This window comes from Phodopus roborovskii, unplaced genomic scaffold (assembly GCF_943737965.1).
Source record: "Phodopus roborovskii unplaced genomic scaffold, PHOROB, whole genome shotgun sequence".
Taxonomy (NCBI): domain Eukaryota; kingdom Metazoa; phylum Chordata; class Mammalia; order Rodentia; family Cricetidae; genus Phodopus; species Phodopus roborovskii.
Genome location: NW_026126567.1, coordinates 1,814,634 through 1,835,624, shown reverse-complemented (window position 1 = coordinate 1,835,624; position 20,991 = coordinate 1,814,634). Strand labels below are relative to the sequence as shown.

General features: G+C 48.2%; 1 protein-coding gene across 4 annotated transcripts in view; it reads right to left on the bottom strand.

Moving 5' to 3' along the window:
• The window catches only part of Trappc9 (trafficking protein particle complex subunit 9), a 405,567-nt gene that overhangs the window by 251,469 nt on the left and 133,107 nt on the right, over positions 1-20,991 (bottom strand). The window lies entirely within an intron of this gene.

Sequence of the window (20,991 nt, the reverse complement as noted above, 5' to 3'; positions counted from 1 at the left end):
TTCTAACTATGTCCAGCAGGATCAGTTTCTTATTTGAGATGGGGAAACCACGGCCCACGGCACCCGGCCGTTCCCCGGAGTGACTGCCAGCACCCCATCCTCTGCACAAAAGCATTTCATGTGGATGCCTGTGTGTCCACAGCCAGGTAAGAGGCTCCACACAGCAGCAGCTTTATATCTGACACAGCTGCTCCAGCTCCAGCGGGTTGGGGGGGGGGCACTGACCTCCCCATGCTAACGTACTGGGGATCTTGTCACTCAAGCCTGCCGTTCGCTGACGTGGGACAGAGGCTCTCCTCACAAGCCATTATGACTAGATACAGCGGAGTCCTGCGATCTGTCCTCTTCTCTCCTCCTGTGCTAGACTGGAAAACTTCATCCCAGGGGTCACTCTGACTTCAGTTTCCATTAATCACTGAGGTTTTTACCATCTTTGTTTCGAGCACCTGGATATCTTGATGTCCAGGTCTCTAGTGCATAATACATCAAAAAAAAAAAATTCTTTAAATTATGGTCTCCAGGCCAAATAGATGAGCTCCGAAGCCTATCTCTCCCCTCAAGAATAAGGTCCATTAATCTACTGTCTGCACACTTCAACTAAATCAAAAGAAATACAGCTTAGGAATGTTGCCATCCAAAAATAACTGCCCTCTACTTTAAATTCACTTTCAAAAGTATTTCTGAGAACAGCTACTTTCCCAGCCATTACTCTACAGACAGCTTCATGGCCAGTGCGCTGTCAGCGAATTCCTGCTCGGCCGGCATCACCTTCTGCACCCTCCCTCTGAAGCCAGCTCTCCTGCACACTGATCTGCTACAAAGTGTCATTGTTAAGCACATCCTCGGCTGCTTGCTCAAAGCCTTCCCATTTCATTCTCCAGTAAAGAACACTGGCAGCTGACAGAGCAAATCCTTATACCATCTGACCAGTAAATCTAAGAGCTTAAGGAAAATGCAAACTTGGGAACTGCAAGCTCTTGGCAATCGGACCTCCCTGGCCTCCTGTGGCATTTCCTCCTGGCCACACCACTGGGCCTCTAGTCATGCACCCTGCAAACTGCAACCCCACCCACCAGCCCTTCCCCAGTAGCCTTCCCATCCCTGGGGACCCAGTTGTCTGCCGCTCCAGGAGCACCAGGTTCATGCATGGCAATGTAAGCTAGTAAGCTCAGTATTGCCCTCCAAGATAAACCTAGAAGCTTCCGTGAGCATCATCTCAATCACTTTCTCGTTTGCAATCCTGAAGTATGGGAAGAGATGCTGTAGAGTTGGTGACATTCCTCTTCATTTTAGCTTCTACTCCCCCTTTAATCAAAACAGGGCATGCTGAGCATACTAGGTGCCAGGTCCTGCACAGAGTACCAGAAAGTAATGATGAAATAAAAAAAAACAATCACAGAATCACGCCTTCCTAGAGGGGCACACTCCCGGATGGAGTAGAATGCTTGACAGAAGGGAATGGAGGGAGAGGACAGACAGATAGATGGACAGTTTGATAGACAGGTGAGGAGTAAAAAGAGACAGGGAGGGGTGCAGGGGCCATGTGTCCAACGACATAACCAAAGGAATAGGAGAGAGGTGAACAGTAGTAAAGACCAAATACAGAGTTCTACCTGATACCTCTCATGACGCAAAGAAGCTCCAAGAGTTGGGGGGGGGGGGTGTGAACCGAGAATGCCCTCATATAAAGAACCGGCTAGAGAATGGAGATGCTTCTGACAGTTGTCAGCCTCATTCACCAGAGAACTGCCAAGCTTGGGAGAAAGCAGGGTGGCATGGGACGGACCCAACAAAGTGGGCACAGCAGGGCAGACGGCTCTGGGGGATTGCAGGAAATGCCTCCTCTTAAACATGTTAGTGCTAGCTTTCATGACCCAGGATATGGAAGGAAAGCCCTGATTCTGCCTTAAGGGTTGCGATTCTGCAAGGCAGAGAGAAAACATGGGGGGGGGCATCCAAAGCTGGCACAGGCTTCTGCCTGGCAGAGGGGGCGCTCATTTTGAGAACCATGTTTGTATTTATAAATCATTGAAATTGGTTACCTTTTTTTTTTTTCTTTGTCTGAAATGTGGCCTTGGCATACATACTTTGGTTTAGGTTGTTATGGACTCCCCCTTTATACCTTATCATTGGAATGCCACTCAAATCCCGTTGCCCTTCCTACTCAGCCCCTTAAAAGTCTGTTCATTTCACCTCTCAAGGACCCCTTTCTAGTTCCGTGACCTATACATGCACGCCCACAAAAATACACATATAAAAAGATAAAAAAAAAATTAGAGGCTAGGATACCTATATTTAAGAGACACAATGGCTTTAAAAAATATAATAATATGTCCAGGGATAAACTTAACCAAGGAGATGAAAGATCTCTACGGTGAGAACTCCAAGACACTGAAAATAAAACTGAAGGAGACACTAGACAGAGGAACAGGCAGCCCGTACTCCTGCACTGGCAGGATTGTGAAAGTGGCCTTATTGCTGAACACGATCTACAGAGCTGATGCCATGACTGTCAAAATTCCAATGGCATAATTCACAGAAGAGTCTTTCACTTCTTTATGCATTTCCCCTACTCCCCACCTATCCTGTCCCTTTCCTATCCTTGTGCCACCCTTAGATAGATAGGTGGGTGGATGGATGGATGGATGATGGAGGATGGATGGATGATGGAGGATGGATGGATGGATGGATGGATGATGGATGGATGGAGGATGGATGGATGGAGGATGGATGGATGATGGATGGATGATGGATGGATGGATGGATGATGGATGGATGGATGGATGGATGGATGGATGGATGGATGGATGAATGCCACATCCTTGAAACAAACATGGTGTTTATCTTTCTGAGTCTGGCTTATTTCACATAACACAATGACTGCCACTTTCACCCATTGTCCTCAAGTTGACAACATCCTCAAGGCAGAAGAAAACTCCATTGATACACACACTTCTACCATGTTTCCTTATCCATTCACCTGTGGGCAGATGGCCGGGCTGGCTCCATGCTGTAGACACACGGGGTGTCTCTGTGGTTTGCGGATTTCGATTCCTTTCCCTATAAACTCAAGAGCAGCTTTGCTGAGTCATATGGAAGTTCTAAGTTTTGGGTTTTTTGTTTGTTTTTTTTTTTGTTTTTTGTTTTTGTTTTGATGGACCTCCGTATTGATCTCCATTTCTGCCTGCAGTTAATAAATTGCAAAGATCCCCTGTAGCATTTATTGGCAGCCACTCTGGCTGGGCTGAAACAGAATCTCAGTACAGCTTTGATCTGCATTTTGATGTCTGCAGAAGTTTAATTTCTTTAATGCACTTATTGCCCACTTGTACTTCTCTTGAGAACTCTCTGTTCAGTTCATTTTCCCATTTGCTGATTGAGTTTGTTCTTTTGGCCTTTTATCACACCTACATGCTACTTTTATTGTAAAATGAAACACACACACAGAAGATGCAAAGGTAATGCCTTGGTAATTTTTCCATTGCCGTGGCAAAGGCGATTTGTAAATGAAACTGTTTTAATGGGGTTCCGTGGTTCTAGGGGGTTAGAGTCCATTACCATCATGGTAGCAGGCAGGCGGGCATGACACCAGAGCAGTAGCTAAGAATTCGGGGGATGGCACTCTTGAGACCTCTAAGATGCCTCCCGGGTATACACCATCTTCAATAAGACTGCATCTCCGAATCATTCCCAAACAATTCCACCGGGGGGGGGGGGGGCAAAGAGTCAAACACATGAGCCCATGGGGGCCATTTTTACTCAAACCAACACAGGTAAAATTATCTTAGAGCACAAAAACCCACTACTCAGCCTGAGAAACACAAGGGCTGCACCCTGCCCGCACCTGTCACCACCTGCCTCCCTGGCCAATCACAACCCCTTTCTGACCTCCGGTTTGCAGAGGTGTGCGCGACAACTTAAGAAATAAAGGGACCACTCGTCCCTTTCCTGCCGTGAGTCCATCAGAGACTGTCTCTTCCTTCCACCAGCCACGACCGTCACCCCATCGTGTTCTCAGACTCACGCTGGCACTGCTCGGGGCTCAGCTTGTGCCACAGTCAAAGGATACCTGAGTACCAGGCCTGCAAAGAACATGGGGCTGGGAAACAGATCCTAGCGATGGCACCCTTACTGCCTCAGGGGCCAGAGTCCACGGGCAGTGCGCATGGCATGCACGGGGGGGGGGGGGGGGGGAAAGGCAGGTGGAGGAGGAAAGCCCACTGGTCGGGACAGAGTTTCGTGGCCACACTTCCCCACATACAAAGACTGGAGACTCCATAGAATGGTATGGCCCTCTCCCCGAAGGACCCACATCCCAGCAGGACCATTCAGCTCCAGGAAATGGACAAGCCCTGCCTTGCATGCCACCCTCCCCAGTGTAGCGCCCAGCCTTCAGAGGCAGGGAAACAGTGCGTCCTACATACACATCCTGGACAGTGCACTGGCCATACACAGCAAGGACCAGGAACACACACTCCCCGCAGCCACGTGTCCCACACTGAGAAATCTGTTATGCTTCACCCCAACAGGAGGTTGGGAAAAAATGCAAACACACGACCAGCTAAAGAAGTTGCCTGCATAACTTCATGGCAAGAGATAAACTAGAAAGAGGTAGCATTTGCCTATCAAGAAGGGAACGAAGTAATAGCAGCTGGCTGTTAAAGCTACCAAAGTGGACAGCCTGAGCTTCAGTAACCATCCAGAAAGTAGGTAAGATAATTCTCAAAACCCCTGTTATAACAGGCAAATAATACAAAAGACAAGGGGGGGTGTAAAACACCATACAAACTCCAAACTCTAGAAACTTGTTCACTTTTAATGTGACTGACTCACAAAACCAACCTAAAGAACCTTCTGGTTCTTATCCAATGGAATTATCTCGTGTTTGTTTTAAAGTTATTGGTAGGCTGGGAAGGTGGCCACGCTTCCTCAGTTAAATTTACAAAGACATTCTTGTCGTTATTGTGACTGATTTGCTAATTTCCTTCTTAGGCATTTTCCCTATTGGTGGTACACAGGAATGCTAATAATCTCTGACTGTCTTCAGAGTTCTTACTAAGTAAGGTCTTACCATCTGCAGAGAAGGTTTGACTTGGTCCTTTCTGGGTTTGACAATTTTTTTTTTTTCCATAAAGACAGGGCTTCTTTGTGTAGCCCTGGCTGTCCTGGAACTCACTCTGTAGACCAGGCTGCCCTCAGACTCACAGAGCTCCGCCTGCCTCTGCCTCCCAAGTACTGGGATTAAAGGCATGTGCCACCATCAACTTTTTTTTTTTTTTTCACCTTTTCTCACTTGGCAGTCTTGCTAAACAGATGTGGCAAAGGCCATTATCTTCCCCTCACTCCAGAACTTGAGAAAAAGTTTTCAATTTTCTTTTTCTGGGTAGTGTATTGGCTGTAGGTTTGTTATACATGGCCCTGATTATGGAGAGTTGCACGCCATAATACTTAATTTGTTGAGAGATTTTCTTTTTCTTTAATTATGAAGAGATATTGAGCACATAATGGAGAAAGGACTGTCTCTTCGATAATAATGTTGGGGGGAGGCTAGTAGGAAATCTCACCATGCAAAGCAGCCTGCCAGGAAGTCTGACAACCTGAGTTTGACTCCAGGGACTCGCATGGTAGAAAGAGAGAAATGACACCTATAAATTGTCCTCTGATGTCCACTCCATGACACAGGTGTGTGTGTGTGTGTGTGTGTGTGTGTGTGTGTGTGTGTGTGCGCGCGCGCGCGCGCATGCACATAAAATATATGTGTGTATTACATATGTATGTTGTATATAATATATAATTATAATAAATATAATTCCTAAACCATGCTGGGAAATTTGGGTGTTAACAAGCAGAAAAGTGAAAGCAGATACTGTGCTTCATCATATATATATAAATCAGCTCAAAATGGATTGAAGACTTAAATTTAAGACCCAAAAAGTATGACATTTCTAGGAGAAAAAAAAAAACAAAAACAGCAAGCTCCAAGACATCAGTGATTCATCAGACACAGAGCCCCAAAGCACAGGGAACTAGAACAGAGGGGTTAGGGGGCCCCACCCAATCAGAGAGGTCCTGCCAGCAACCCAATCAAGTGAAGAGATGGGGCATGGGCTGGGAGGGACTCAGAAGGGAAGGACCAGTGACTCAGACACCAGGTGAGTGGCTAACACCCAAGACATGTAAGGTACTACATCTTCTCCGCAGTAAGAAAGCAAACAATGCTATTAAAAGGGGCAAGGGCTGGCAAAGGCTTTTCTCCACAGAAACGTGGATGGTTACCAGACAGCTGAAAGACAGTCTCGGAGTCACCCAACAGCACAGGAATGAGATACCAACTCATAGCTGTAGGACTGGCTGCCAACAACATGTGTAGGTGAAGATGTGGACATAAAGGACCATCACTGCCTTTTAAATTAGCACAGCCACGCTAAAAACACTGTCTGGATACCTCAGTAGGTGCCCTTAAAAATACAATGAACAGATGACACAGCAATCCCAGTATCGGGCAGGGACTCAGAGCAGCAGAGACGAGTAGTCTCCCATGCTCCCAGCAGCATTATTCCCAGCAGCCAAGGTGCAGAAACAACCTTAGTGACCATCACTAGGCGCCAACCCAAATAAGTCAGTTTTCAAAATGCAGAGACCAAATACACATACGCCACAGAACACTGCTCTGTCCTAAGGAGGGAACCTGGGCCCACAGGGCACAGTGTTAAAAGAGCATGGGTTGACAAACGCTGTGTGATCTCATTTGTGTGCAGGGTCTGAAGGAGATGAACTCACAGAAGATGGCAGAAAAGAGGCTTCTAGGAGATGGGAGGGAGGACCAGAGGAGAGGGGATCCCGTGCCGTTCAACAAGTGCGAATTTGTAGACCGACAGGAGGAGGTTTTGCTGCTTGGCCACACAGTATGGTAACTGGGGTTAACAGCAATGTATTATAGCTAGACAATTTTAATGACCTTACCTCAAAAAAAAAAATGAAAATGAAATGATAAGGAGATGAATATGTCAGTGACCCAAGGTAATCATCACACAATGTACCATGGTCAAAAGCCCATTAGAAAGAAAACCCCAGGGCTGGAGAGATGGCTCAGCTGTTAAAGGCTAGGCTCGCAACCAAAAAAACGTAGGAAGAAAACCCCAGAACCAGCAAGAAAGCTCAGAGGGAAAAGTGCTTGTCACCAAACCTGACAACCCGAGTTCAATCCCTCAGACCAACATGGTAGGAGAGAACCAACTCCCACAAGTTATCATCTGATCTCCACACTTGCACCATGGCTTGCACACGTGTGTGTGCGCGCACACGCATGCAGGTATATGCATGTGTTGCGTGCATACAATTTAATATTTATAAAGCAAAAACAAAACAAAAATCCCTAAGTGAGGCACGGTGGCTCAGATCTACCATTCCAGCTCCTCTCTGAGGGGGCTGAAGCAGGGGTACCGCAAGCCCAACAGAGACCAGAACTACACCGTGACTGCCAGGCCAGCTTCACCTAAAACATGAGGCCCGTTCTCAACAATGAAGTAAAACTTTCTCCAAGGGCCATCAAGTAGCTATAGGACTTACATTTAACAAGCCTGATTATAAGGAATATTATTTCTAATATAAATGATCATCCTTTCCCTTTTGATTGAATGGTTCATTAAAAAAATCCAATTCTATTACCCTGTTGTTGTTTTTTTTAATTAAAGCTTGTAAGAGGAAAACAATCTTAAAGCCATCAGCCCCTGACAAAAGGATTAAGAATTCACAGCGCTAAAACATTTGTCTGACAGTGCAGTCATCAAGGCATCCGAATAATTACTTTTAACACTACTAAAAATTAACACCAGCAGTTTAAAACGTCCTCTTGTTTGGGGACTCGAGTGAATCAATAAGACTGTGTTAAGAGCCAGTGAGACCAGAAGCCCACACGGAGGACCGCCGCTGCCTTATTCTTGTTCTAGATGGAGCAACAGTGTTTATCCGTGGTGCTCACCACAGTTTGTTTCTGCAGGATGTCCCATGAAGGAGTCCCAGCACAGAGGCTCCGGGTGACACCTCCTCAAGACAGGGCAAGCAGCCCATTCCGCAGCGGGGTCCTCTGGGGACTGCCCAAGTGCACCTTTACCATAAGCCAGCACTGACATCAGGAGGACCTGTGCGGTAACACAAGACCCCGCCTCTCGTCCACGCCACCACCCTCACACAGGATGCCAGGATCCCGGCTCTCTCGGTGAGGATCCTGGGACACCCACCCCCTGCCCCCTTCACCATCTCAAGTTGCTCCCTGAAGATCCGGGAGCAGCCAGGGAAGTAGGAGCCTCCTCAGAGGCCAGGCAAGGAGCTGCTTACAGATTTTCTCAGCTCTCTCAAACCCTCAGTTTTTGATCATCACGTGGACTCATGTTCTAAACGCCTTTCTAATGGGGGTATTGCAGATTCCACACTTGGAACTGAGGCACGGGTTCCTGAAGGTCTTGGCTTAAAAATCAAGAACACAAACGTGGCCCAAAGGTGAGCTGCCTTCAGGCAAGGGGCGGTTTTGTGTGTGTGTAGACATTCCAAAGCTAGTGTCTCTCACCTGAGCCCTTTGAACACAAATCTGCAAACATGAACTCAACAAGCCTTCTAGGACAGAGCCTTTCATCTCTTGGAGCTCTGGAAAATTCAGATTTGAGTTTCCCACAAAGCTTCACAGGCCCACGCGGCCTCTGTGGCCTTTCGGGAAACCACGGTGCACAAGGCCACAGCATTCAACAAAGGGAAGGGTTTCCGTGGAGGCCAGACATGCGTGTGTGGTCAGGCAGCCAGGAACTGCACCAGTGTGGCAATATCTCTCAGGGTTAGTCAGAGAATTGCCAAGAACGTATGCAAAGCACACAGCATAGTGTACAATGCAGGGTCCTAAGGGGTGGGAAGTAATGCTTCACCGTTTTACGTAAGGCAACATTCTGGAGAGAGGCCAGGAAGTGCTGGGGCCAGGCCTAGGGAACGGAATCCATCGCTCTAGCCCTAGGGCTAACAGAGTGAATTCTGAAAACAAACTCCACCAACACCTCACCTAGCTAAAGGCCAGGAGCACTCACTTCAGATCCAAGCTCTTTGGCATGGCGGGAACTCTTGACTCCATCCTAGACTTTAGACTCACCTTTCTGCTTTCCTGGGCTTGTTCACGCTACCACCCACTCCTGCCCTGGCCACACCCTTCCACCCAACCCTCCTGAAGCAACCGTACCTAAACTCACCCCAAGGTCTCTCCCGCCTGTGGTATTCCCTGATTGGAGCCCTAAAGCCTACTTGCCTTTCAACTCTCCGATCATGGAGCAGCAGCTCTGTCATGCTTCAAGATGCACACGTGCAGGAACAGGCCCACGCATGCACATTCCAGCCAGGCCTTTTGTGCACGTGTAACACCACTTAACGATTTGCACGGGGTTCTATGAGCAAACACAGATCTGTGTGCAGCGTCCCCAGCGATGACCACGCTGGAAGTGGGAATGGCAATGGCATGTAGGAATGAACTGCAGTGGCCGCAACTGTTCTGGACACTCAGAGGCTGCTGTGACGTGAAACACTGGGTCCAGAGAGCTGGAGGCAGAGGGGAAGACGGGCAGAGAAGGCCAGGAGGAAGACGAGATGCAATGCAAGGGAGGAATGAGAGAGAGAGAGAGAGAGAGAGAGAGAGAGAGAGAGAGAGAGAGAGAGAGAACTTGGGACCAACTTGGGATGGGTTTGGGGACTTCACTCCTGGTAAGCTTCGGGACATCATCCTAACTGGCCTTGACATTCATGCAAAGATGCTCCAGTTGAAAACAAACACATCTCCATGATTGTTCTCTTCCCTGTACATGACCTATCAGCGAAGCAGCCCAGGCCTTGCCTCCCATGCACGGCCCCAGCAATGAGTGACCCAGGGCCCAGAAGCACAGGAACTTTCCAGAAGAGGCAGGAGTACGGGACAGACCTTTGGTTACAGCCCGCCCCGCCCGAGGGGCCTTTTGCTGTTTACACCAAACACCGCCTTGCCGCTGGGACTCTTCTGCCTCGCCACTGAGGTGATCCAGATGAGACACGCTGATGTGGGTTTTAATTTCCTCTCTTTACCAGATATTTATTGACATTCAGGCCACAATCCAATCCTTAGGGATATTCATTTAATGAGTTTCATGTTGCTTTTTAAAGTACTGGTATTGTTCAAGAGCACTGGGAAGGAGGGGGGGAAGAAAATGGAAAATCAGGAACACAAACACAACACAGGGAACAGACAAGACCCCGATGGGGGAGGGGCCTGCACAACCCAATGACAAGACAGAGCAGGCGGCCTTCGGGGCTCAGAGGGGTCTTTTCGGGAAGCTCAAAGGACGTCTGTAACGAACTGGCCTTTACCGGCTACTGTGTCGAAGCTCAGCAAGTCAGGGGACAACTGTTCCCCTGGAGGCCTATGCAGAGGGGTGAGGAAAAAACTCAGTGGCTGGGGGGGGGGGGGTCAACCAGGTCTCCACTGAAGCCACCCTACTCCAGGAATCCAGCCAGCATGCCGCCTTTGGGCATCTGAGGTTACAGTGTCCAGGGTCCCTAATGGTCCCTCTGCTCAGCGCATGTCTCTGCACTGAGAGTCCCTAAATTGCAAAGCCGGCTTTGCTTCCTACGTAATCCCAGTTACTGCCCTAGGACCAAGAACATCACTCTATTCAGCGAACATTTATCGAGCACATCCAGCATGCCAGACACTGCACTCCAGGAGGAGACTGTGACAGTCACAAGGACAAAGGGGGGTGGACGATGTCAGTGCAGCAGGCAGAACACCACAGGGTCCAGAACGGGCAAGGGGGGGGGGGGCTGGCAGGACAGCTTCCTGGAGTGGGTGCCAGCCCAGCACAATGAGCAGGGCTCAAAGGCAAGCATACATCTCAGACTTGAAAATTCCAGTCTCCCTGAAAACGCAGAGCCTGATTCAGGAAGTCTGGTCTGTTTCTCCAGTTGCCTTGCAGAAATGCCAATGCTGGCAGCTGATATTCTCAAAGCACTGGCTGGGCTGAACGACCCCAAAGCTGAGCATCACAGCCCGCGGCCCCTTGCTTCCTCTAAGGTGAGAAACAGATGTCTGGAGATGACGGTATAATTGTACAGCGGGAGAGAACGGGCCTTTTTGTCTAGTGTTATCATATAGGAAGGTGACTAGAATGTACCAGACCATCGTAGATTCAGCTTCTTGAGAGAAAGTTCCTATTTTCACTTCCTTCCTAGCACTACGAACTCACCTTCTTGTCTGCCTTGATGAACATTTAAGAAAGAAGACAGAGAGTTCAGGAATTTTCCAGGAAGATCTCAGTTAAAAAAAAAAAAAAAAAAAAAAAAAACACTTAGTTGATGTTTTTCAAATTGTATTTTAAAACTTTCCCAGGAAAGAGAGTGTGGCTCCTCGCTCACAACCCACAAACCCACGTGCATGCTGCCACAAGGTACCTTTGCCTCCCCAGAGTAGTTCTAATTTCAAATATTTTACCTCTATGTTTTAAAAGACAGAAGGTCTTCATATTAAATTAAAAAGCACAGTCATAGCTCTACTGAGTCACTCCAGAGCTGTAGACAGTTCTTCCACAATAACCCCCCCCCCACTCACTAAGTCAATATTATACCCCTGAGCTTATCAGATGGGAAGAATATGAAAAAGGCTGGTGTGGTAGCACGGGGCTGCGGAACAGGACAGTGTCTAGCTCTGTGCAGAACCCCAGAGCTGAGGTACAAATCTAACAGTGTCTGTATCAGAGCTCGGTGACAAAAGGGAGGGTTGGTACCCTCAGCTCACGGATGGATGGGTGGGTGGGTCAGACTGTGGCAGGCCAAAGAAGGCATGAAATAATTCCCATCCGGGCATATGTGGAAGGCTAGCGTGAGATCAGCCTACGCCTTCTGCACAACGATGCCTCCTCCCAGCTGGACTGACTGTATCAACTGTCACAGTATGTACACGCTCTCAGCCTCAGTTTCCCCTTCCACGCAAATAAGCTGACATCACAGGCTTCTGTGGGATGAGAGCAGCTTATTAAAGTGCTCAAAAAGCTTTGTCAAAGAACCCAGCCTTCGGAGATTAACAGCCTCGCCAAAAGGACATGGTGGCCAGCTCAACAAAGCTCTCTCTGGCCAAACTGTGAGCATCTAAGCAATGACAAGAGCAACTGTAAGTGGATCAAAACATTGAGTCAACAAAAACCATGCATCTGTAATTATGCTAAAAGCTGGGGAGCAGCCGGGGCTCAGAATGTGGGGCAGGGGGAAGCCTTCAAGTTAGTCAACAAAGGTTGGGGGTGTGCTTCTGGGTAAACAAATGGCCCCATAAGGTGAGCTAAGTGTTATAACTTACAGAAGAGCACCTTTGAGAAGTAGAAATAACTAAGTATTTTCTAGAACTAACATGGCATCCCTGAGTCAGGTGAAGACTGCCATAGGATGTTAAAGCCATTTGCAATGGGTGAAGGACCAACACAAGAACGTTCTGGGTGAAAGGAGACCCTCCCTCCCTGGGCTCGGAACCTTGTCATCCCATCCAGGGCATCCATCTTGACTCCAGTGTTGGTGACACAGCCAACGTCATTGCCAAAAAATATTCTGTCTCTTATTATTCATTATTAATTTATTGTATTAATTATGATTATTAGTATCAATTGCAATCATGTTCTTAGAACCAGTGAAAGTGCAGAGGACAGGTGTCAGTTGAGTGTGAGAGCCACAGATGGGATTGCCTGCATCACTCCCGCTCCAAGATGTAGGGGCCATCACAAAGGGGAGGATGGTCCAGGAAGATGGGAGCAAAGAAGTGTCTTCTGGACAAGGCAGAACCCCCATGCTCATGAGCCCACAGAATCGGTGGTTGCCTGCATAAGACCTGCACTAGATCAAGCCAGTCTACAACCCAACCTGGAGATGGAAGGGATTGTATGCTCCCACTCCTAACTGAGGGCTACTGGGAGAAAAGTGATTCCGTTTTCTTTTAAGAGTATGGCCCCTAGTATGCCAACCAAGCTCTAATGGATGGCCACATACTCAAGCACATATGGGCAGCACAAATTGAACCCAATGGGTTATCTGAAGGGGGAGAAACTTCAATTGCAAATGCAAGTTTTTCAAACTTTGGTGTGGAAGGAAGGCTGACTGCCATCACAAAACATGCATACGCTGATTAACATGAGAACCTCACCCCACCCCTCCCCACTCCAACTCCCCCACCCCACCCCCACCCCCACCGGCAGAGGGTTTATCTCAATACCCAGCATCTTAAGAATGGCACGCCCTCAGTGAAAGCCATTCTATGAACAAACTATTCATAGTGACTGACCACTGAACCATGGGTTCTGCTGTCATATACCAACAGAATAAAATCATGTAAAAATATATCGGGGCTTTCAATTAAAAAAATCAAAAAAAAAAAAAAAGAACCCAATTATTTCAATATAAAAGGAGTCTTAGCATTACCAGGAAGTAAGAGATCATTAATAATAACAACAAAACAAACAACACACATGGACAAGTTACCAGGCTTGGACAAGCAGGAATGTCCAAGAGATTTGGACAAGCAGGAATGTAGCTGAGGTACGGCCTCTATGCCTCTGTCCAGGCCGCCTCTTATTCACACTCTGGCCAACCTACTATTGCACTCCTCAGATCCCACATAACTTTAATCAGATCCCCTACAATGTGTGGTTCAAGACAGGATGGACGCTACATCACGACAAGATGAGGGCTTATCCCAGGAATGCAAGGTCGGTTTGATTCTTTAAAAAAAAAAAAAAAGTTAACTCATTTTATCAACAAGCTAGGTCGAGGGGACTGGAGAGATGGCTCACCGGTTAAGAGCACTGGCTGCTCTTACAGAGGTCCTGAGTTCAATCCTCATCAACCACATGGTGGCTCAGACTATAACGGGACTTGATGCCCTCTTCTGGCATGGAAGCATGCACGCAGAGCGATCATGCATAAAATGTAAGTAAAATTTTTAAAGCTAGGTTGAAAAGACCATACGGCCACCTGGAAGTACCAAAGGAAATATGGTACCAGTTCCTGGATCGTTTTTTGTTACTCTCAGAAAGGCATGAATGTAAGATTCACAAAGGTAAAATGATTATTTTCTACATTAGAGAACTCCTCCTAAAGTCAGCCAGGACCTTCTCCATAACATCCAACCCATCTATGCATTACCCATTCTTACGTTTACTTTCTCGATTCTTATTTTCAAACTTCCTTCGTGGACATGTGGTAATTCTATTTCCATGTCTTTCTTGACAAACTGGGAAGAAAACCCAGGCTAGTCAAGCTTTGCTTGACAGCTCTAACAAATTCAGTGTAGGGTGAGGATAACGAAGTCATGTAGACACAAGTTCTGGGCAGCCTCAAGGAAAGCCCCACAGTTCAGAGTTCCCAGCTGTCATCATCTCATCTTCTTTCCTCAGCTATTCCCGGAACCTTTCCACAGACCACAGACCTGGGCTTGGGCCCTGGCATCCACCAGGCCTGCCTCCCTAAGATCTCGGCTTCCCTCTGCCCACCTCCTTCACTAGGCATCCTTTGCCCCTTAGTGGTAACAACCACTCACTGGCCACTCGCACGGCCAGACCCTCTCCCAGCGTGGGCAGCAAGGAGCAAGTGCCATCTTCTGCCTTTGAGGCACATGGGGTTTAGAGCGTGACAGAGAGGCCAACAGCCCCACCAAGTTCCAGGAGACCACACAGGAAGCACATGCATAGACACAGAGCCATGCACTTGCTCTTCCCAAGGAAGCCCGGGCCTTCTCTGCATTTGGGACCCACCTCCCTACAGGAACTCTGGTTGCAGTATGAAGGATCATCTCGTTCCACTGATGACTAACTGGGAAGAATATGTCCACTGTGACAAGGCTAGCCAAAAGCAACTGTCACTGCAGGTCTGCCTAACATCAAATGAACGGGGGGGGGGGGGGGTCTTTCATTCCTCGTATCGCCCTTTTTTATGAAGTGTAGATACTTGGGGAAGGGCGATACGGATGATTTTGTTTTGATGTGGTCTCTAAACTGCTTTGGATTTTTAGGAACTAATCATGTCACCTAAATGTCCTTACCCAAAGTAAACATATTGCTTACTGTCACTCATTCCAAATGGCAGACTTAATGCAATTTTCTTGTTTGGCAAGAATGTAATAAAAGTGCTTGTTTTCTTTTCCTGTCTGGCTCTCCCCTGCTGTCTGCAGATCAATCAGACTGACTGTGGTGGCAGAAGCTAGATCATGGTAATAGTCCCACAAGACCTGCCTGGCTCTGAGAAGACACCCAGTGTCCCTGGAGACCTTACAGATGAACCACGCAGCCCTTCACAGCACAGGGTCATGCATTCAAAGATTGGATGGTTGCTGCTGCTGTGTAGCCATTAATCCTAGCTGTGGGCACATCCTGGGCTCCAGCAGACAGGAGTCCATAATGCTGTGCAAAGGCTTCCAGACCAGCCCCCAGATCAGCCTCCTAATGCCCAGACGTAATCTTAATTATGTGCTTATGTCAGGGTCTTATGACAAATGGTTATGGAAATCCCTTTTTGGGAACCCAGGTAGAGCTCCTGCTTTTACCACATGCCTATCTCTGTGAGGTACATGAAGAAGGTTTGTGAGCCCTCGTAAGAATGCCCAAGACTAGTCCTACCCATAATAAACACCAAAAGGGTGCAACAATGTTTCCTCTTTTGGGCAATGGTCCCCAAAATAAGTCCCCCACCTTATCAGCATCACCCAGGTTTGTCCCAGAGATGCACTTTTCCAGCCCTTTAGACCTGCAGATCAGATGGTGAGTGGGACCAGGCAAGCTGACTATGCAGGTGACTGTGGGACAGGCTAACACTACCTGAGAGGGAGAGGGTGGAGTGAGGCTCTAAAAGCCATTTCAGTACCCTTCTGTCTTACTGGATACACATTCACTGAGGGTGTATATACTACTTGTGTTTGTCCCTTGCAAAGTGAAGAAATGCAGACATCAGTAAGTTTCACCTTTATCTTTAATTAACTTTCAATCACCTAGGTTTAAAAAAAAAAAAAACTGGAATACGGATATTTCAAATGTTGGCAGCTTCTGTTAGCAAGCATCCAAATAATGGCCTGACTTCAGTGACATACCAATGACCCAGAATGTGAAGGGGCTGCGTACACCTTTCCCTCTCCCATCAGGGCTACAAAGAGCCACCGCAGCCCTCGATAAACCAGCAAATGGAAGTCACATCTGTCTCTGCCTGTGCCTGTCCGAGTAGACACCACGGTCTGGTATAGATTTGTTCAGTGTTCGTCTCTGGCCAGAGTGTGACTCTTGGACTCTGTATGTGGCTCTATTCCCGGCATTCAGAGCTGAGCATGTACTTGCTAACTAGCTGTCAGACACATGAGCTGGATAAAATGCTGCAAGAGATGGCTCAACGGGTAAAACACTACCTTGCAAATATGAGGAACGCAAGTTTAGATCCCAGACAAAAAGCCTGTCCTGGTGATGTACACATGTGCATCTCTAGCAGTGCAAAGATGGGTCCCTGGGAGCTTGTGGACCAACTAGCCCGGCCTACGTGGTAAAGTTCCAGGACAATGAAAGACCGTTTCAAGCAAGAGGCGGAGATGGGTACTATAGATACTGAAGTGACTTGGCAGGTAAAAGTCCTAATTGCTCTTCTCGAGGACCTGAGTTCAGTTCCCAGCACCCACACAAAGCAGTTCACAACTGCCTCTAACTCCAGTTCTAGGAGATCCAACACCTCTGGCTTCCAAGGAACCCTGCACTCATGTATACATACCTACAAAAAGACATGTACACACACGTATATAATTAAAAGTAAAACAAAAACTACAAAGTAAAAGGCATCTTAAGATCAACACCCAAGTCTATTCTCTGATCGCCACATATATTTCCTGTTCCAACACACACATATACAAATGCGCACACACGTATATGCACGCATGCATGCACACACACACTGCAGAGAGTTTGACACAACGCCTTAGCATTGCACTACCTAGACCTGGACGAATGTTTCTTTGGCCTCACTTAGTTTAGCATTTGCCTCCCTTCCAAATTTCTTATTAGGTTTTAAATTTTTTGAGCAGATTAAAGTATTCCTGTGAAGATTTTATGCTTAAACTTTGCAGGGGAAAAAAAATCCCTCTCTCACTGGGACAGATTAGAAATAATTTGGAGCTGAATTGGATTTGCTGTTTTGTGAGCTTCTCTTATCTACCAGGACTAATAGCAGACACTTCCCTCCCGACAAGGGCTAGGAGAAAGTCTTATTATCTGCCTTGCACAGAGTGGAAACTTAGGTCAGATAGGCCAAAAGGCTTAGACGTGATTATTTCATCAATACAGCTTGAATCAATAGAGGTGTTCTGTGTCCCACAACAAATTCGGAAGCACAGAAATTGCGCAGTGGCATCATGGTGCGGTAGAAATGGCTTATGCACAAGCCTTGGAATCAGAAGCACCGGGGCTGGAATTTAACTTTTACTTAGAGGCTGCCTGACCTTGGATCTTCCCTTCACCTCCTGTGCCATAATTTCCTCCTGAACGATAGGCAATTGTAGTCCTGAGAGATGGAAAGCGCCCCCCCCCAAGTGGGCACCAGAGCCTCTCTGTCCCACGGCTCTCTGACTCAGCAGGCTCGGGGGCTTGCCTTCCCTGAGCTGGCATCATTTCCGGAAGGCTTGGATCTTGGGGGGTTGGGACCGGCTATCTGGGGCCATCCCGCCTCTGACATATGTAATTACCAGACTGACTCTGGTCAGTCACCCAGGCCACCATGTCTGCGTCAGAAAGACAGAGACCAACAGGTCAGTGGCGAGGACCTGGGACAGGTGTCTGTGGTGGTGTCGCGGCTGTCATCTGCGTGGCTGTTTCCTCTAGGCTGTCTGAATGCCCCTGTCACCACAGCATCTGTCACCCTGTACTGCAGCCTGGCCCAGCAGCCTTTGCGGCAGGGGCACTCTCTCCTGATGCCCTATCTCCCCCGCGTCTGTTCTCTGCCCATTCACCCCATCCCCCTCGGCAGAAAGAGGCCTGCGGTAAGGCCCAACACTCCATGCAGATGCTCCCTGGAGCCCACTGTAGAAGGGGAGCGTGTGAAGTCCTCTGACTACACACATGCCACATAGGGCACGCGCACTCATGCACACACATACACACACCACAAACATCACATACAAGGGTAAACAGCTTCACAAAAGAGCGCAAAGCCCTTTAACAAGTTTCCTTGGACTTCTCCAGATGCGCCAGAGCAGCCAAACAAAGACACATAAGAAAGAAAGAGGCATTGAGGGAGAGAAGAGGGGGTAAAGGAAGTGTGCCGTTGGCTTAACCTGAGTCCGTTTGTGGGTTCTCTGACAAAGTGCAAATGCGCGTGACAGCGTTAGGAAAGACTGAGTTCTTCTGTCAAAGCCAATGTCTCTGTGTGGCACTGCCGGAATATCACAGGCATCTCCAAGGGTCCGGGTCAAGCCCCTCCCCATGAAGGGTGACAGTCGCGGGCCAGTGGAAGCTATTCTCTATTTCAAGGTGTCAAGAGAATATATACTGGGAGCAGATGCCAGACTTGGTTCAGTGCTGCCCAACTCCCCCAATGAATCTGTTTGCTTAATTTTCCTTTCCTAGTTTGTGAAGGTGGAGAGTTGCAACTGTGGGTTTTCTGACGTTAAACCAACCTTGCCGTCCACAGATGAGCCCAGCTGAGCTGACACCGTGTTTCCTATCGGGTAGCTAGGGCTAAACTCCTGCTTTAGACTTATGAAAGCTGGGGTTGGAGGTGGGGATGTTTCGCCGTGGCGGTCTGAAAGAAAATGGTCCCCATAGGCTCACAGGAAGTGGCACTATTAGGAGGTGTGGCCTTGCTGGAGGAAGTGTGCCGCTGGGGGTGGGCTTTGTGGTCTCCGATGCTCAAGCCAGGCCCGGTGTGTCACTCTCTTCCTGCTGCCTGCCAATCAGGATGCAGAACTCTCGGCTACCCTCCCCAGTGCCATGTCTGCCTCCACGCCACCACGCTTCCTTTCCAGCCAGGGCAATAATGGACGAAACCTCTGAACTGTAAGCCAGCCCCAATTAAATGTCTTTTTTTATAACAGTTGCCAAGGTCATGGCATCTCATCCCAGCAATAAAATCCTAATCGAGACAGTTGCTTTGTGTGTGTGTGTGTGTGTGTGTGTGTGTGTGTGTGTGTGTGTGTGTTTTCCTCCAGAATTTATTGGTCATATTCCTTCTCCTATTATTACTGTTGTATCAACGCCACTCTGAGTGTGACGGTTGAGAGAGCACACACACCACAGGATATACATGAGGGTCAGTTTTCACCTTCTACCTCCGTGTGGGTCCCAGGCATCGAAGCCCGGTCCTCAGTCGTGCGTGGCAAGAATCTTTACCCCTGAGATCCTGCTGGCCTTATTCCTCCTCGTTTGCACTGAGTTCCTATTAATTCTCCTTAAGGAGTTTTCTCTGTGGAAAAGTTTGAACAAGAACTTCCTTCCTTTGATGGATACAGAGCTACCCTGTTTACCTATCTCATCCTTTGCACAAGGCTGCTCACAATGCATTTCCCTTATCCTCACCTCAGCAGAGCCTGTGCAGAAGCTCCCTGTGCTGGTCCTGATACTGGTAATTTGCATAATTACTCTTTAATCAATCTGGCTGGAAGTCGATACATTTCACTGACTTTCTCTAAGAACAACCTTCTGGTTAGTTTGTCTATTTTAGGAACTTTTTTTTTTTTTTATCTCTTAGTTCATTGATTTCTACTTGGCTTTTTAATATCTCTTTTCTGCTTGCTTTGGATTTAGTTTTCCAACTCTTTCTCTAAGTTACTAAAGTTCAAAGCCAGTGCTTAGCTACCCTGTGAGGCTCCCATGGATGTATCTGTGGCTCTTATGCCTGCCAGCTGCAGCCTCGAGGGACGTGATGCTTACAAGGAAGACAAACACCTTCCAAAGCCAACGGGCAAAGGGCCAAAAGCTCACCACCCTGACGAGCTTTTGACTTTGTCAAGATTTCAGAATTTCTTCCACCAAGCCACAGGCAGGAGTGAAGTGGGAAGTAGGCCTGCTTTAGTAGCAGAAGGCAGAGCCTAGGAAGGGCTATGGTGGCGTGCACCAGGCCTCCAACACTCCTACGGCTGCTCTGCCACGCCCATCTATGTGTTGCAGCTGTGTTTGTGCGAAGCCTGGCACACTCCAACTTGGGTCCCCAGTGTTCAGCCAGCACCAAGAGCTGCCCTCTCGGAGGGCTCTCATCAGAACCCTCGTCACATTTGGGGCATACGGGACCACAGCAGATCACATGTGATTCCCAAGGGTAGCTACTAGCCCCAGTGGTAGAAAAGGGGGGCTAGACCATAAAAGACAACACCAATCTGAGCCAAGAGTAGATACTGGGTAACTCAGGCACTGCAAAGCCCTGCCTCCTCCAGAGTGGCTCCTGGGGTAGCAGCAGCCACCCACGCTCATCTGCCCTCAACTCCCTTTTCTTCAGCTATAAAAATGAAGTGTCAGAGCCTTGCTCCTTGCCCTGACTCCCAGCAAGTCCTCAATGGGAGCATTATTATTCCAGTTTTTCGGATGGGACTCTGAGAGGCAGACAGGATTGGCTTACATAGAGCCTCAGGCATGCTGGCTAAGCGCTCTGCCCGGGAGCTGCAGCCCGTGACCCTACAAACACTGTTGCTGATGTCCACCCAACAAACAGCATCTATTTTCAGCCGCCAAGCCCTTCCCCGCACGCAGATAAACAGTCCTGAGCGTGAACACAGTTCCTGCCGGCAGTCTGTATCCTTTAGAGAAACCTGGAGGCGCACGAGTTACCTGGTCCAAGCAGGTACTCGGCGGCCCCATCAGACATGTCAACACAGGTTGATGAGTTTACAGATTTCACACAATTCCAATTAAGTCACATCACTCCTGCTTCAGGGATGCTCAGACGCTGCACCGCCAGGCCTCAAGCCACTGGCTTCCCCATTCCTCAGAGGCGCCCGCT